Source organism: Hibiscus syriacus, unplaced genomic scaffold, assembly GCF_006381635.1.
Source record: "Hibiscus syriacus cultivar Baekdansim isolate YM2019G1 unplaced genomic scaffold, ASM638163v2 tig00110013_pilon, whole genome shotgun sequence".
Classification (NCBI taxonomy): domain Eukaryota; kingdom Viridiplantae; phylum Streptophyta; class Magnoliopsida; order Malvales; family Malvaceae; genus Hibiscus; species Hibiscus syriacus.
Window position 1 is genome coordinate 1,682,838 of NW_024062563.1, and position 18,818 is coordinate 1,701,655.

Here is an 18,818-nt window from a genome sequence, read left to right on the forward strand (position 1 = left end):
ACTTAAACCGAACAGATCGATAACGTAAAGGATCAGTGTAATTAATTAAAAAATTGGTGATCAAAATCGACCATACTGAAAAAAAGGAACTATTGACATAGTTTTCCCTATTTTATTTTGGTAAATCATATAAATCAATCATATATCATGTCAAATAAATTTAACTTCTTAAAGAACGTTATGTATTCGAAATTCTTTCTCCAATATGTATCCCCTGAATATCTTAAGAAGCACAGGAGTCCGAAAAAGTACAACACACCTTAAAAATTAAATCCTCTTCATTTATCTACTCTCTCTAGATTGTCTCAATCATGTTTTAGCTGTTTTTGTTTTGTGCCATTAACATTTCATAGAAGCACAGCTTGATTAGGCATTCCACTACTTTTGTGCTTCTTGCCCTCTCGCTATCATGTTATGTAACAAATATGAATTTCAATGCATCCAAGACTTATAGACCTAATCCTCTAAGTAGGGATGGCATCTAAGAAGATTTTATAGTGATAAAATTAAAATGATATTTGTGTATAATTAAAAAGTATTTTTATTAAAATTAAATTATTTTTAATAAATATATATATTAAAATTGCACAAATCAACTTACCTCAGTGATTAAAAGAATCGTTGTATTCTTAGAAATAACGGGTTCGAAACCAGTAGCTGCATCAAGGTGATTGACGTTCATTTTTCTAAGTAGTTGAAAGTATTTAGAACATAAATTACTCTGTAATCACCTTAGCTTATTAAAAAAAAATATTGAAATTATATGATATCATCTCATAACACTAATTCAATTAGTAATACTGTTTTTTAAAGGGTAACCTTATTTTAATCAGGATAAATATTATTATGATGATATTATTTTTGCACAAATTTATAAATTTTTAATAAAATAATTTAAGAAATTACTTCATATTCAATACATGATCAAGTGCTTTTAAATGTAAACTTTTTAAATCAATATTCCCCATGCTCTATTTGTATAACAATAAAGTAATATTCAGTCTCTAAATTTAATGATTTTAATTAATTTAGTCCCTAAACCATTTTCCCGCACACATCATAAAAAAATAGAAATAGGTACCAAATTAAGAAACTAAATTCCTAACAAAGGAGCAATGCTATATGTATATTTATATACAAAGGATATTATATAATATAAGAAAAATAAATCGACAGAAGAAAGAATAAAGCAAAAAAGAATTATGTTTCTAAGCTATATAAAATCCAAATCAACAATCAGTAGTGGTACATATCATCTGGTAATGCATATATAACAAAATCTTGAGCACCAACTTCCTTCTCAAACTCTTCTATGGAACCACTATGTTCCGGCAGTGCATAAACGGACCCTGTTTACCTTAGCATCCGTGACCAACGATCGAGGAACGGTCTTCAGGGTTGACAACTGTTTCAACACCGGCGTTGCCTGCTTTGGCATCATCGTTCACTGGGAGTTTTGTCTTAGGTGATGGCTCCGGACTTCCTCTGACGTGTAAATAAAATTTTCCTAACCATGCTGCAAAACTCACTGCAAGGGAATAGGGATCTGAACTCGGATTCGCACTGTATCATAAATATCGCAGCTAGATGTTTTCTAACTATCCAATAAGTTCCATTGTTGAGATAAAGAAAATAAGTTGATTGGTTCTTAACATGTCGTATACATTTCTCTTTTCAGATAAAGATCAAGTGGTGCATGAAGTGAAGTATTTAAGAATGCCCTGCAAACAAGAATATAGAAACATGAGATGGGAAGATCGAACTTACTTCCAGGGGTCATCCCCAACCATCTCATCATCAGTGTAGACAACCTGTCAATTCTTCGCGGATCCACAGAGCTGACCTTTAATGTCAAACATATCCTCCAGCTTCCTTAGCAAATCCATAACAGTCGAATCTTGTCAAATCAACAGCCCTTCCTACAGCCATACCTTGCATATGAACCTGAAAAAAGATATGCTTGTTAAACATAATGCTACTATGTGCGACATGCACACGAATTATCTTGTACAATGTAAAATAGAAAATAATGTACTGACATATATTGGCTTATTAAGCCTTAAAAAAAGAGATTGAATGACCTTTGTGCAGCTTCGAATTTGCTTGCTCTGTGATTCCTGAGGATATCTCAGGCAATTCTCAGGTTCAATACTTATAGAAGGATATCAGACCGATTAGGATTTGTTGGATCAGACTACTGATCAGAGTTAGCAGCAAGAGATGAACGGTTCTGGTCATCTCCCACAGTCACAGAAACTGTAGCCACACTTGAATTTCTTCCGTGTTCACATTGTAAAGTAACTGAATACCAAAAAGCCTACAGCCGTTCCCGGTTCCCTGCTTTCTTTCACTGGAATCTTTGTTCACAACTGGTGCACAGATTCTGTAACATCTCAACTAGGTTCGGCCAATACATTGAAACTGCTAGAAACTGCAGCCAGGGAGTATTCCCACTAACGCCAACAGAATTAGGCTTGGTGAAAGAGGATATTTAGGTGATGGGTGTCCACGCTGTGCATCGCGGTACGAGAAAGAGACTCAACTGGAGATTTCCATATACCTGTTGCATAAATTGGTCAATTAATCTCAAGAAAAGCTAAGGAAGGGTATTGACAAGTATAACAATTGTACCAAGTGAGGAAAGATCTGAAGATGGTGAATGTAGAATGGGTGGTCGAGTTCGCTTGTTCCTTTGTGCAGGTTGTGAGTTAGAAGAGTTACTAGTCGCAACAAGAGGCTCCAATTCCCATGGCAACATCCTATCGGGACGTACGAGATGAAGGTTCATCCCATGAACTGAAAATTGTCAACAATGTAAATTGTTTTCAGAAGTCAAATATCCCAAGAAGTGATTCTAATGCATGGAGAACAAAAAAGAAATTACAGAGTGGTTTAACCTTGAGAGATCTCCACTTGGAATCAGCCCATGGATGATTATATCCCCAACACTAACAATTGTGCCACTGAATCTGCAGGCGTAAAATCTTTACCTGTTAGCAAGTACTACCAATTTCCTACTCCTCGAAAAACAATTCAGTCAGGTCATACCTTCTTTCAGGTACTCTTCACCTCGAATCTCATTTTGAACCTCATACCAACTGATAGCTTATGGCTTCGAGCTTCAAGATACTTGTTTACACTCACTATGAACTCAGACAAACTTGTTCTAGTAAATAGAATGGTTGTCATAACAAATATCGTTTTTCAACAATACATACAACACACAATTACTAAAATGAATTGACTATAACATGACCCGAACATTGGTTTTAAAGACGCGCCTCGGGCGAGCCTAGGCGCCAGGCACTGAAGATGGCGCCCGCCCGGGTTGAGACGAGGCGAGATACAAGAGGCGCGCGCCTACGGGCTTTAGGCGCCAGGCGCCGGGCGCAGCGCCTTGGAGCTTCTGGGGTTAAAAACCCTAACATTCAAAATCTGTCTTTGGTTGAATCCGCCTCGGGCGAGCCTAGGCGCCAGGCACTGAAGATGGCGCCCGCCCGGGTTGAGACGAGGCGAGATACAAGAGGCGCGCGCCTACGGGCTTTAGGCGCCAGGCGCCGGGCGCAGCGCCTTGGAGCTTCTGGGGTTAAAACCCTAACATTCAAAATCTGTCTTTGGTTGAATCCTTTGGTGGTGGCTGATAATCACTGGTTAGGGTTTATCTCTGTTAATCGACATTTGATAAAGGAAAGGAAAGGAAAGGAGAGGAAAGGAATATAGGGGTATTGAAATAGCAGAGAAAAAGATGAAAGCAATATTGAAACAGTTCAATCAAATGAATTTTATAGTGCACAGTGATCAGGTTAACAGCTATAATGCATGGATAGATGTGCTACATTGCATTTAACAGCAAGATAATGCATTGAATTAGACGTGCTGCATTTAACAGTAGGATTAAATGCATTGAATTAGATGAGGAACTAGCTCACATCTCTATTTTGCCTGATGCATGCATCTAACTGTATAGAAGGAGAAACGACACTTGAAAAGAACAAAAAAGAGATAACTAGGTTAAGCAAAACAGTCACTCTTCCCTTATAATTATCAATAAATTACAAAATAGTCGCTCTTCAGTAGTAAAAAAAAAATGTTATTCTCTTAAGAAATTTAAGTTTGAGTAGATGTGTTTGCACTACAAAGTATTTATATGTTGTCAAAGTATTAGTTTGATTTATATTATATAGTACAAACGATACGCCTCGCATACAAAAGACGCGCGCTTACACCTTGCGCCTAGGCTGCAGACACCTTTTGTGCCTCGGTGCACCCTGCAACCTTAAAAACCAAGATCAGAACATTAATAATAACAACAAAAATGGCCAAGAATAGCGGAAAAAAAAGACGGATTATGACATAGGGTTACAATTGGTTGGCTCTGCAGGATGAGAGAAAAAAATACAGACCTGGGCTTGTAGAAGACAGAAAACAAACTCCGGTAGAAAGGGCATGACATGCAGTGGCAAGCACTCCGAGATGCATGCTGTGACTAGATATAACAGAAGATGGCATATTTGCCTGTTGTCTCATAAGCCTCCTCACTCCAACACGCAGCTCCCCATTAGCTCCCCTGTAGAGCAGAAAATATGAATACATAGGCGATAGGGTGGTGAAATGAACAAAAGTAACGAGAGAACAGATACCTGATTTGTGAAGAAAGATCTTGCCTCATGAATATGAAAGCATCACCAGCTACCAACTTTTTGGAACTAGCAAAGACACTCCACCCAGTAGTGAGTAAGTGGCGCTTAGGTTGCCCTGCAATTAGTAATTTAACATTTTAATGTTGAAAAATGAGATTCAAGAAACGACATTACGTTCAAATCATTACAAGCACACCGTCATAGACAGAAGTAACAGATGTCTCAAAGATAAAACTATCACGATACCACACAAAAGGTGGCTCTGAATGATATAACAGAGGTGGCTCTGAATGATACTAACAGATTAAGTGGGGAAAATAGATCACATAAAGCATGATCATTCATCTTTCACAGTACCATAGTTACCATAAAGTAATCAACACAATATTTTTCTCAATTCACATTCTTAAGCTTTCAATTTAGGAAACCAATTCTTCTAGTTTCTACAAGTAACAATTTCACAAGGCCTGAGTAGGGTGGGCATGGGTCGGGTTGGGTTTTTGGTCCACCCGACCCGACCGAGAACAAGAGAGCCTCCACCCGAGACCCGACCTAAAAAAGGTTTCACCCGACCCGACTCAAAATAATAAAAAAATTATTTTTATTTAATAAAAATAATGACTTAATTGAAAAAATTTATATATAGAAGAATGTTATTGTAATTATCCCTAAATATATAGGGTAAAATTATATATTTTTTCGAGTCGGATCGAATTTTTTTCACCCTAAACCCACCCCGAGCACAACATAAAAAAAACCCGACCCGAAACCAATTTTTTTTAGAAAAATCCGACCCGATCGAGTCGGGTCGAAACCCAACGGGTCGGATTTAAATGCCCATCCCTAGGCCTGAGAGAGACTGATTCATTAAAAAAATCCAGTATTCTAATATTAATTTGGTCATTTGAAGGTGATAAGTGATCAACCTCATAAAAGTTCAATAGTAACTAGAGATGCACATAGTCGGATTTAAATCCGATCCGGTTTTTCACTAAGCTAAAAAATCGGTTTATAAAAAAATCGGTTCGGATCATAACCGGTTTAGAGGGCCGGATGATGTAACCGGTTTCGGTTTGAAAAAACCGATTTTTAAAAAAAAACGGTTTTTAATCCGGTAAAAAATCTGGTCATCCAATTTTTTAAACCCCATACCAGATTTTTAAACCCCATACCGGATTTTTTTCCAGATAAAAAACCAATTTTTATCCGGTTTTTTTCAAACCGATTTTTAATCCGGTAAAAAAACCGGTCATCCAATTTTTTCTCAAACCGGTTATACTATCCGGTTTTAAAATATCCGATCCGGTTTTAAAAAAACCGATTTTTCTCAAATCCAATTTCAGATATTTTTTATATAAAATCGGATATTCGGATTTTTTGTGCACCTCTAATAATAACCAACAAGTGTAAGAATGTTCTTCTCTAATTCTAATCATGGCCTACATAATTTTCAAACTCCTTGATCAAGGTCATAAGCCTATTGTCTTTAACTTTTTTTTAGGAATTGAATGTCTCGTTAAAAATTCCCTTCTTGATTAAAGGAGTTTAAAAAAAACTCTTTAATCATCGGAATAAAGAAAAGAGTGCCTTAGGATTTCATTAAACATAAAAATTACACGATACAGCCAGAAAGCCACCCCCAACATAAACAGAACACCAAAACAATAAAAAAAACAACCCTAAATAAACATTAACTCTGCCTAATCCATCTTAGTTACAACAACAGCCTCAAATAAGACTGACCAGACTTAAAACCTGAGCTTGGCCCGAAAGACACCACAACAAAACAACTTTAATGGAAACCAAATAAAACAAACGACTCAAACCATATACACCAAAATCAACCACAAAGGCTAAGAGTTTCCACATAAAACGGATGCAGAGGAGCAAGTTTCGAATCTCCTCCTTATTGCCAAATAATGCTCATCTTGTCGTCGGAGACCATCCGAACTTCCAACTCCAAAAACAAAAATCATATGCGAGTCATCTTCCAAAACTTCCATTGCCGAAATCTTCCGAATACAAAACCACTACTGAGCCGTTAGACTCAAAACCCAAATCTTTCCCTAACTGTAAGGAGTCTGACTCTTCCTTATTTAGACTCTGCCTCAATGCTGAAAATTCTAAATCATAAAGGAATCTGCCTGCAGGATCCTCGCTTTGCACCTTCTTTTAAACTTGCTTCGACAGTGATTTCTTCCTTTGAGGAGCCGAATTTTTGTCATGAGAAGAATATATTATTATTTCCCCTCCTTAACTCTGTGTTTCTGCCTGGAAATGAGCGAGAATGAATCTCCCTCAAAGTTCGTGCACCACCTTGATGGGCAAATTAATTAAAGAATCCTTCATCCTCTCCTTAGCACGTGCTGTCATACAACAATTGTTGTCATTTTTTGCCTCACTCTCCTCATAAACCAGCACTAACTCGTGTTCCACCCCCTTTGTTCCCCGTTCAGCATGGGGAAATCTTTAAAAACCCTCGAGCCCAACAGCGAATGCAGGCTCACAACTTTTCTTGTAGGCATCTTCTTTCTCCCTCGCGTGAACCAACAGATCCGCTTTATCCTGTAGGCTCACATCAAATTCGCTTGGCAAATAAACGACCATCCAGGATGGGAAAATTATTTATATAATCCTTACTCCCCTCCACGTGCAGGCAAACACTGTCCTTAAAGACATCCATTGCTTCTCTCTCCGCGTGCACCAGCATTGTCTCGTGTTCCCCCACTTCCTCAAGTTGCAAAGGAACCATCCCCTGATGCATACCTTACGCTGAACAGAAGCCACTTTGCAAAGTATTTTAGATGGCAGATCGAATGAAGGCATTGGTGTTCTGACCCTGATGCATGATGCCTCAAGCTGAAAATAAAGAATAAAAAGATACTCGGGATTAATAGAACGAACATTGTGTCAAGTTATAAAACTACACCTAACACTTGATAAATAATGACAAATCATAAAGGACACAAGTCTTCAATAGATAACCACAATGTTATTTTATTAGCAAACATAAATAAAAATGCATTCTAAAAATATTCGAAAACAAACACCACCTTGACAGCAAATACACTGACATGAAGATAAAAAAAATTCTTGCAAATACATGCATAACAGAAATATATTTTTACAGACTCTATACATGAAGGGAATATATTTCTAAAACATTTTGTAATTCATTGTATCATATGAATTGATACCGATCCTCAAATACATCTGACAACACAAGCTAACAAGGTTTCAAGACATAGCATACAACCTTCAAATTTTGTTTGCCCAAATTATTATCAGTGATTCACCAAAATGAGAGAATCATACCAATTCTTTTATAAAATAAAAAGAAGCATGACCCAATATTAATACCAGATGATTTCTTCTGCATAAAATAACCAAGAAGGCAAGAATCAAGTGCTTGCAGGCACCATATGACAACTGTATTAACTAATATAGAATCATTATTATTCAAAATAAGAACACAATGGAAAAGGTTCACAAACAAATTCAACCAACATTTTAAGAAGTGCAATCCAAATCGGACTATCTTTTAAATTACCAAATAGTTAATACAAAAAGGTTATCAGATTCAAGTTTATTGTACAGTCCATACTTGTTCCATGTGACCTTGTGGGACGTAATAAACACGCTCCCCCACACGAGGAAGCGTGACAAGAGGTCCAGAACAGGCATGCCATAGGTCACGATACAAAGGTTCATCTGTGATCACATAAAACGTAAGACAGAGAAGACAATAATAATAATAAATAATAAGTCACCATAATATTTTGTGATACCAAGAAACAAACCAGTACATTTTTTAAACAAGAATTAAGCTTGCATATTAAAACATGGGAAAAGATGCATGCCATATAAAAATTCACAAACCTGGTTGTTGTTAGGCGGATGGAATATCGGGGGCCGCAAAAGCCATAAAAGCACCCCCTCCCCACAAAAGAGATCAGCAGAAAGAAATCAATCAATGGAAACCCTACAACAGTGGATTTATATAAGTAAACAAGTAAATATAAATTGAGAAAATCGCCTCAGTGACCAAAAAAAAGTTATAATATACGATTTTAACCAACTTTTTTTGGATTTGCCAAAATGACCAACAAAATCGCAACGCGAAATAAAAATCGCAACGCGATCCCCAGAATCGCAAATCAGTGTCCAAAATCGCAACGCGATTCTTGAAAATCGCAATGCGATAGTCAAATTCGCATTGCGATTTTCCAAAATCGCAACGCGAATATGAAAATCGCAACGCGAACACATAAATCGCAATGCGTATCCGTAAATCGCAACGTGTATCCGTAAATCGCAACGCGTTTCCGTATATCGCAACGCGTATCCGTAAATCGCAACGATAATCCGTTAATCGCAACGAGAATCTGTAAATCGCAACGATAATCCGTAAATCGCAACGAGATCTGTAAATCACAACACTGAAATTTTTGGTATATAACACTGAAATCATAAACTAAATCCCTAAATCGCAACTCATTCCATCTCCATCTATCACTCTCTCCGGCGACATCCGTTCCTATATCCAACGACATCCTTCCCAATCCGGCAACAGGTTTTAGTTTCGCAGCGTCTGTTTAGTAAATTAATTTACAACCATGAAATCATCTAATGTTGATCATGTTTGGATAGATTTGTGTTTTGGAGGGTCATGGGATATGTTCATGGTGTTTTACAATATATGCCTTTACCCATGAATCTTCAACTAAATTGTCTTTACAAAGTTAACTTATGAAACTCTAATGCTACGTGTTTCAAATAAATTGAATTTAGAGCCCCTAAGTGGATTTAGGCTATCTTATCAGAGAAATGGTAAAGTTTATTTGTTACCGACAATGAAGATGTTGAACGATTCATTGCTTACATTAGGGTTTCACAAGATGATGTTACATTGTATGTTGTTGAACCTAGAAGTAGTATTGTTGGGTCAGTAGCGGGTAGTAATCAACTAAGTTTTTCTCAAAACCCACAACCTTTCTCTAATCCAAATCCCAATCAACTTTCAGCACCAATTCTGGTTTTCGTATTGACCAGTTTAGACGATGATGAGCCAACAGAAAAAATTGTGAGTACTAGTCAGTATTCGAAATTTGGTCTTGGTCAATATCCAGACTTTGATATTGGTCAATACACGGATTTTGATGATGTTTCAGAAGAAGATGATGTTTCAGAAGAAGAAACAGACCATGCGTGTAATGATATTGATATTGGTCAATACCCGAATTTTGATGATGAAACAGCCGTTGCCGAAGAATGTAATGTTGATGATAATGAGGAGGAAGTTACGACTGTGAATGAACATGTTGAACATCCATTCTGTAATTCATATAATCCTGAAGAAGAAAAAGAAGAAGAAAAAGTCCCCGAAGAAAGAAAATGCCACGGGCGTATAACTGGAATATGCCAGAATTACTTCAGATACCGGAAGAAGAGTTGATAAAGAAAGCAGTTGATTGTTACACAAAAGTTATTCGTATCAAGAAAGATGATTGTTTTGATACAAAGGAAGACTTGAAGATAGCTTTATATACGAAATGTGTGGAAGATGGCTATCAACTAAAAGTTAACAAATCAAGCAAAGATCGTTTCGAAACAAGGTGTATGATTGACAAAACTGTACGTGGCGTATGATTGCAAAGAGAATAAAAGATTGCAAAATGTTTCAAGTTAGGACTTTTATTGATAACATACATGTTCAAGAACCCAAGTTTTTCCTCACCATAGACAGGCAAACAAAAGGTGTTGGGTGGTTTTCTGGCTGAGTTATGTTTTGAATGGCAGGGTATATCGGGGACATGAAATTATGACTGACATGAATGCTCGGTTCAAGATTAGTTATCATATTCTCAAGCTTGGAGAGCCAAATGTTATGCCTTGGAATTGTTGAGGGGGTCGCCAGAAGCATCGTTTGCCCAACTGCCGGCTTATTGTCACAATTTAAAGCTGAAAAATCCTGGGTCGGTAACTCATATCAAAACAGATAGAGATGGACGCTTTGAGTTGCTGTTTATCTCCATTGGTGCTACGGTTAGTAATCAATATAATTTTGTTGACTCATTTTTTTAGTTACATGCATTTCACATTTAAATGATATATTCTTGTGTATATTATTTTGTAGATTCGTTCGTTTATTACTTGCATGCGCCCAGTTATTATAGTTGACGGAGCACATTTGAAAGGTCGAACCTTGGAGTAAACTTATTAGTAGTAGCCATGGATGCTAACAATGGGATATTGCCAATAGCTTACGGGGTTGGCAAATCTGAAACCTCTGATTCATGGACATGGTTTATGGGCATCTTAGGGATTGCATAGGTCTGTTAGAAGGTGTTTCCCAGATGCTTTCATGGACTTTGTGGTGTTCATTTGTATAGAAATCTAAAATCAAGGTCTGCTGGTATAAAAAAGCACAAATGGACATACTGGAAGGCTGTAAAAGCTTATCGGGAAGGGATTCAATAAGCATATAAATTGTTTAAGACAGTTTGCCTCAGTGTGCTCAAACACTAGAAGATGTCGGGTTTGAAAGATGGTCAGAGTACATCAACTTGGAGCAAGATATGGTTTCATGACGTCTTATAGTGCAGAATCAATCAACGCTCTAAGTCGTCATTCCGGAAATTACCATTACTATGTTAATGGAGTTTTTTCGAGCCTCTATTCAACAGTGGTACTAAAGAAAAGAACCATGCAGGTATTATTCTTTGAATTCGTAATTATCATATTTATATATTTACTAAGTATTGTTTATTTAAATTTACAGGAACATGTAACATCGTGTTACACCATGGACTGAAAAAAGATAACGAAACGTGTTGTGAAGTCAACGTCATGGAGAGTTGAACCATGTTCAAACACATGTAGTCGGTGCAAGGAAAGTGGTCATACAAGGTTGACATGTGGATCACCAGTGCCATCAAAATCATCTTTTCCTCTACCAAAATATGGATCCTCATCAAAATCCAAAGCTCATATGGTGTCAAGCAAAAGGCAATCATCTTTAAAATCCCAATCACAATTGGCTTCACCTTTTGAGACTGTTAACTTAGGTGATTTTTAAATGCAAACGTTGTATTATGTGGATTTTATGTGTGAACTTTTAACATTTTCAGTTGAATTAATGACTCAGGCCAACCATTTTGACTTAACCAACTCTTGTTATTCAGTTGTTATCACTATTAGGCATGCATTTGACTATCGCAACACGGAAATTACAATCGCAACGCGAAATGAAAATCCCAACATGAAAATCGCAATGCGGAAATGAAAATCGCAACGAGAGAATCGCAATGCGAAATGAAAATCGCAATGCGAAATGAAAATCGCAACGAGAGAATCGCAATGCGAAATGAAAATCGCAATGCGAAATGAAAATCGCAATGCGAAATGAAAATCGCAATGCGAAATGAAATCGCAACGAAAGAATCGCAATGCGAATGAAAATCGCAACGAGAGAATCGCAATGCGAAATTATAAACGCATTGCGATTTTCATTTCCGCATTGCGATTTTCATTTCGCATTGCGATTCTCTCGTTGCGATTTTCATTTCGCATTGCGATTTTCATTTCGCATTGCGATAGTCATTTTTGCCTTCAACATAATGCAGATTGAAATCAACAAAATCAACCATTACATTTCAATCAATTAAACAAGCACAAATAAGAATTATGTTCGCATCAATTACACAAATCAACTTTTACAAATCATCTTTTACAAATCAATTAAATAAGCAATAATTCTTATTTCCGATCATCTACTATTGAATCAACTTTTACAAATCAATTAAACAATCAAAAAACAATCAATTAAACTATTGAATCAACTTTTGCAGCTCGACATCATTTTCACGCAGTTCACTTCTGAGATTAACCTGCAGAAACCAAACATTTGTTCAAACAACACTTTCTACACATCTAAAACCTACAAACAGCAAATTATTGAATTCTAGTTACTTAACCAAACATTTTCAAACCAAAAGTATATAAACTTACCAATTGTTTATGGACATTTTTATAACGCGGATGCAGGTAGGCAGCGTCTCGTATATATCGATTTAGCCATATAATGCCGAAACCACAAGCCTACTGCAGCTTTATCTCTATCGGTGGGAGGTAGATACTTGATGCTTCCCGTCGTCAAACGCTCCAACGCCAAGCATACGAGAGGACCACAATCTCCTCTGGCTCCGCTCGTTTGTTGTGGCGCGGTCTCGTCTCTAATAACTGTAATATTGAGCTTCTTTGGCTTCTTGTTTCCAGAACGAGTCCAATAATTGATCGCATCCAAGAATTTAGCCAAATGAGAGCTCCATCCCTTAATAACATCTCTTAAATCAGCCAATGATATGTAATTTATCATGCTGTCATACACTATTGTCTTAAGGGATGGGAGCTGAAGCTCGACGAGAATCCAATGTTTACGTTCCAAAACAGGGATAAACACTTGCAATCATAAGTAATAATTCATTCATTTGCGCACTTATTTCATAAAACCTTTAAACTCAATCTAAAATAAATACTAACCTTATCGACCTCCCACCATGCATGATAAAGTTTAGCTTGTCCATTGCCCAAATCAAATGATTCATCTCGTGCATTCTTCAAGTGAACGGCGTGAAAAGACGTCGGCATAATTGTATATCGTATATTTTTATTTTTCTTAAGTTTTCTTATTATTAGAAGACGTGTCACCCAGCATCGATATGCTGTTTTACAAAAAAAGACATATATTAGTGACTTACATAAATTTAAAAAAAAAAATCAAATTGAAATATAAGAAAAATATAAGACTTACCCCCCCCATCGAAATAGCCATTGTCTTCGACCCCTAATAATACGCCCCACCAAGACCGATCAAGCAACAAATAGATATCATCGGTGAGCTTGCATATGTCAGTGAAACACCCCTGGCTGCTCATGTAGATAAAAATCAACAGCGGTCTTAGCCCAAAGGGTGTTATCCAGGTGTCCGGTAGTTGTTCCCTCTCCTCTTCAGATACCGGTATGGTACTGGCCGTAACTACGAGAGCCAACTTGAATCCATCATGTCCGGCACGTCAGAGGGTTCTCAAGAAGCCTACATATGACGCCATGTGAATCGGGCTCTTGAATGGTGGGAGGGACCTCTTCAATGATGACAGTGGCCTCTTGAACGGTGGGAGGGGACTCTCGAGGAATGATAGGGGGGGCCTCTTCAACGATAGGAGTGGACTCTTGAGGGATGACAGGCGAGTCGGGCTTCTTCTTGCGGTGTCTTCGCACTATTGGGGTGTACGGAGACTTAATAGCACGTGCACGCTGTCCGATACGTGAACTCCGTCGTGCAAGCATAACCCGACGTAAAGCATCCACTCTATCGGGCCGCTAAATAATTAAATACAAAAATCAGTAAATAAACAGACATGATATTTAAACAGTGAAAACAAAGACAAATATGTTTCAAACTTGCATTGTATTCACCCAAGTCAATATTCTATCATAGTTCACAAAATGCATCAGATAACAAAGAAAAATATGTTTCAAACTAATACCCTGAAGTTAGTATTTGTCTTTGTTTTGTCTATTGGTTGAAGTAATGCAATCCATTCAAGTTTCAATTTGCAGAAGAAGAAATAGTTTACTTTCGCAACACGAAACTTAAAATCGCAACGCGAAACCAAAATCGCAACGCGAAATGAAAATCGCAACGACAGAATTGCAATGCGAAATGAAAATCGCAACGAAAGAATCGCAACGCGAAATGAAAATCGCAATGCGATTTTGGTTTCGCGTTGCGATCTTGTCGTTGCGATTTTGGTTTCGCGTTGCGATTCTGTCGTTGCGATTTTCATTTCGCGTTGCGATTTGGTTTCGCGTTGCGATTTTAACTTTCGTGTTGCGAAAGTAAACTATTTCTTCTTTTGCAAATTGAAACTTGAATGGATTGCATTACTTCAACCAAAAGACAAAACAAAGACAAATACTATTTCACAGTGTTAAAGAATACAAAGTTTAGCAGAATTGGCAGCAACCGAACAAATTTACTTTCAACCAAAAGACAAAACAAAGACAAATACTATTTCACAGTGTTAAAGAATACACAGTTTAGCAGAATTGGCAGCAACCGAACAAATTTACTTTCAACCAAAAGACAAAACAAAGACAAATAATATTTCACAGTGTTAAAGATACACAGTTTAGCAGAATTGGCAGCAACCGAACAAATTTACTTTCAACCAAAAGACAAAACAAAGACAAATACTATTTCACAGTGTTAAAGAATACACAGTTTAGCAGAATTGGCAGCAACCGAACAAATTTACTTTCAACCAAAAGACAAAACAAAGACAAATACTATTTCACAGTGTTAAAGAATACACAGTTTAGCAGAATTGGCAGCAACCGAATAAATTTACTAAGCAATCTAAGTGAAATGGCTAATCTAAGTGAAATTACGAGTAAATTTATCATTAAGTTAAATATGGAAAATCTTAAACTTACCTCGTTGCGTAGAGTATGAACTCATTCTGCAACGATACTATCATCTCACGTAGAGCGGCAACCTCACCACGTAAAGTTGACACCTCCACACGCCATGCACCATCGTTATCGCGTAGAGTACCGATCTCCTCACGCAAGGCATTGACCTCATCACGTAACTCCCTTGACTCATCCCGTTGAGGTGGAGGTGGAGAACAGGAGATAGGAGTCGTGGCATCTTTGCCGGTCGCCTATCATGAGGTGATGGTGGAGAAGAGGCTCGATGATGTGACGGGATAGGTGATGGCTCTCGTTCTAGAGGTGTATAGTCGGGTCTATCGGGTGATGGCTCTAGGTGAGGTGATGGCTCTCGAATTGGAGGAAGTGGATGCTGCTCATCATCCGTGCCATAAAAAAAACTCTGACTAGCTTGCCACCAATCAGTGGCAAGCTCTTCCTCCGTGGTGTCAGTCTTTGTAATGGAATGTTGGCCTCCTAAAATATAAAAACTCAAACAAAGTTAAACGTCTACTATTAATAACTAGTTTATATATATGAAAGTATTTGTGTTAACTTACATTATTTATTGTCGCATATGGTATTAAGTCTTCCCAATCCAACAGAGTTTTCCTCTTCCAGGAATAGCCCTGGGAATATCATTTGACGTTTTTTATTGCATATGTACGCATGCTGGGGAAAGCCTCGAATATCCAAATCTACAAACAATATAATAACAAAATTAGTAATTGTTAAATAATTAATTATAATTTTAGAAACATTATATAGAATTCTTACCTTAAAGGCCCAAACAAAGCCTGACAAAGTGTATTTGGACCCATCGCCCCGCAAACTTTTGCGGTCATCAAAGGCAGACGACAACTTAGTCCAGGTAGCTTTCCATATATACGAACCCCACGGAAACAGATTCCATGCATTCAGGTCCTCTACCAATATTATTAGCTCCCGATGAATAGGTTGTCTGGCCTCTCTGCCTAAAAAGCCGGCATACACAAGTAGTAGAAGGCATACTCGGACAACATCGACGTCATCCATCCGAGTGAAACCAGCTTTCTTATTAAACAATTTCTTCAGGTCGTCGACATGTAGGTTCGGCTTCTCCATTGACTCATCCGGAAAAACCCGGGATAACCATGATGGGCGGGCGATATGACGAGTGTACCGGCCTACATCATCGTGTCCGAATCGTAGACCAGTGATTAAGCAGAACTCCTTCCGCCCAAAGCAAGTATACGCTGGTGGAAAATGAAACCATATCTCTTCCTCACCACGTTGTATACTGTCGGGTAGATTTGATGTCATGGTCTGAAGCCACAAATGGGTCAAATTAGCATCTCCACCCGGATGCTGTACTCTCAGCCATGGCCCGAAGCAGGTTTCCTCAAACAATTGTCTTTGAGCAGGTGAAAGCTTCGAAGCAATTGTAGTGGCCAGGCTGACTTTATTTCTCAAGGTCAATTGAGCCGAAAAAAATTTCTACAAAAAAAATAAACATACCAAGTTAGATATACCAAAAACTACACTGTGAAGATATACCAAAAACAATAAACATAAAAAGTAGTAATTTATTCTTGAAACTAAAATTTGCAACACTGTTTTGTCTTTTGGTATAAATGAAAATCGCAACGAGAGAATGACTGTCGCAACGCGAAATGACAATCGCAACGAGAGAATCGCAACGCGAAATGAAAATCGCAATGAGAGAATCGCAACGCGAAACCAAAATCGCAAATCGCAATGCGATTTTGGTTTCGCGTTGCGATTCTCTCGTTGCGATTTTCATTTCGCGTTGCGATTCTCTCGTTGCGATTGTCATTTCGCGTTGCGACAGTCATTCTCTCGTTGCGATTTTCATTTATCTCGTTGCGACTCTTCTGCAAATTGAAACTTGAATGGATTGCATTACTTCAACCAAAAGACAGAACAAAGACAAAGACAAATACTAACTTGAAAATCGCAACGAGAGAATAGCAACGCGAAATGAAAATCGCAACGAGAGAATCGTAACGCGAAATGAAATCTAAGTGAAATGGTTAATCTATTATTGAGATGACCAGTAAACTTATCATCAGTTTCAATATGAAAAACCTACAATAATGCAAACATTTCAAAATAAAAAAATTAAAAAAACTAACCCTCGGAGGTTGATTTTCCATTTCTGAATATTGTGAGGGATTTCTGACCGTGAATGGTTGTGAGGGATTTCGCCGGAGATGGGGACGGAAATCTTCGGAGATGGGGACGGATTTCTTCGCCGTAGAGAGTGAGAGATGGAGATGGGACTGAGTTGTGATTTTAGGTTTTAGGTTATGAGTTGCGATTACGGGATTTTGTCTTAATATTCGTTTTTGTAATTTGAAAATAAAATACGCGTAGCGATTATAATGGCGCTTTAAATATCGCGTTGCGATTTACGGATACGCGTTGCGATTTTATGTATTATCGTTGCGATTTACCGATACGCGTTGCGATATACGGATACGCATTGTGATTTACCCATACGCGTTGCGATTTACGGATACACGTTGCGATTTACGGATACGCATTGCGATTTATGTGTTCGCGTTGCGATTTTCATATTCGCGTTGCGATTTTGGAAAATCGCAATGCGAATTTGACTATCGCATTGCGATTTTCAAGAATCGCGTTGCGATTTTGGAAACTGATTTGCGATTCTGGGGATCGCGTTGCGATTTTTATTTCGCGTTGCGATTTTGTTGGTCATTTTGGCAAATCCAAAAAAAGTTGATTAAAATCGTATATTATAACTTTTTTTTGGTCACTGAGGCGATTTTCTCATATAAATTTCCCCATTGCAATAAATAGCACAACTATTAATTAAGATTGCATTTACAATTACAATTACTTTATGAAAATGAGATTAGCACCAAACGATTTTGCAATTACAGAAATCGCAATCTTCCAAAATACATATATCGTACATGTCATACAGAGAGAACTGAAAGAAAACATATTTACGCTGAACAGAAACTAGAATGAATTGAGATCTGCTAAAATGGTCAGTTTTTCCCAATAACAAAAAATAAAAAGCACAGTGAATCAAACTAATTGGTCAGAGTAAGCAGAATTATCAGTCAACAAGTGTAACGGAAGAACAGCATTTCTTTCATTTCTGAGCAATCAAATTACCAATTTAAAAGGGGGAAAAAGAAGTTACCTTTGAGTGCTTGCTCCCTGTTCAATCTGAAGGATCGAAAGAAATGGAAATTAGGCTCGGAAAGAAGAAAAAACAAAGCAGATCCAAAAATATACAAAGTAATTGTAAAAGAAAAGAAAGAAGAAAGGAGTGAAGCGAACAGTTGCAATGACTTTTGCTCGCGTCAATGTTCGGTCGAAGCCGACCACAGCCCTTCTGGTTATGGCTGCCTATTTTTCTGTTCTTTTTCTTACAGACAAACACACACACTCTCTCTCCCTCTAGTTTTTTTTTTATTTTTATTTTATCTCTCACTCTTGTGTCCATTTCATAGCTTCGAAAAATAGTTTTCATAAGATTAATAAATAAATTCTTTTATAAAATCAATTTTTTATGTTTAGATTTTTTTATGTAAATTATTATTTTTAACTAAACAAGTGGTTTAAGGTATTTTTTTTAAGATTTTCAGTTTGAGTAATGTATATATTGTTAAGGTATGAATGTTTATTGTCAAATTATTAAGAATT

At 37.3% G+C, this 18,818-nt stretch overlaps 1 long non-coding RNA gene and 1 pseudogene across 1 annotated transcript; both read right to left on the bottom strand.

Annotated features, from left to right (window-relative positions):
• Window positions 1-1,248: 1,248 nt before the first annotated feature.
• Window positions 1,249-7,392, bottom strand: LOC120212393 (annotated as a pseudogene).
• A 73-nt stretch (window positions 7,393-7,465) lies between these two features.
• LOC120212494 lies at window positions 7,466-18,560 on the bottom strand. The gene is made up of 3 exons (XR_005524703.1): window positions 18,313-18,560; window positions 8,520-8,622; window positions 7,466-7,499 (listed from the first exon to the last, which is right to left on the bottom strand). It is a non-coding gene; the product is annotated as an uncharacterized LOC120212494 (long non-coding RNA).
• Window positions 18,561-18,818: the final 258 nt, after the last annotated feature.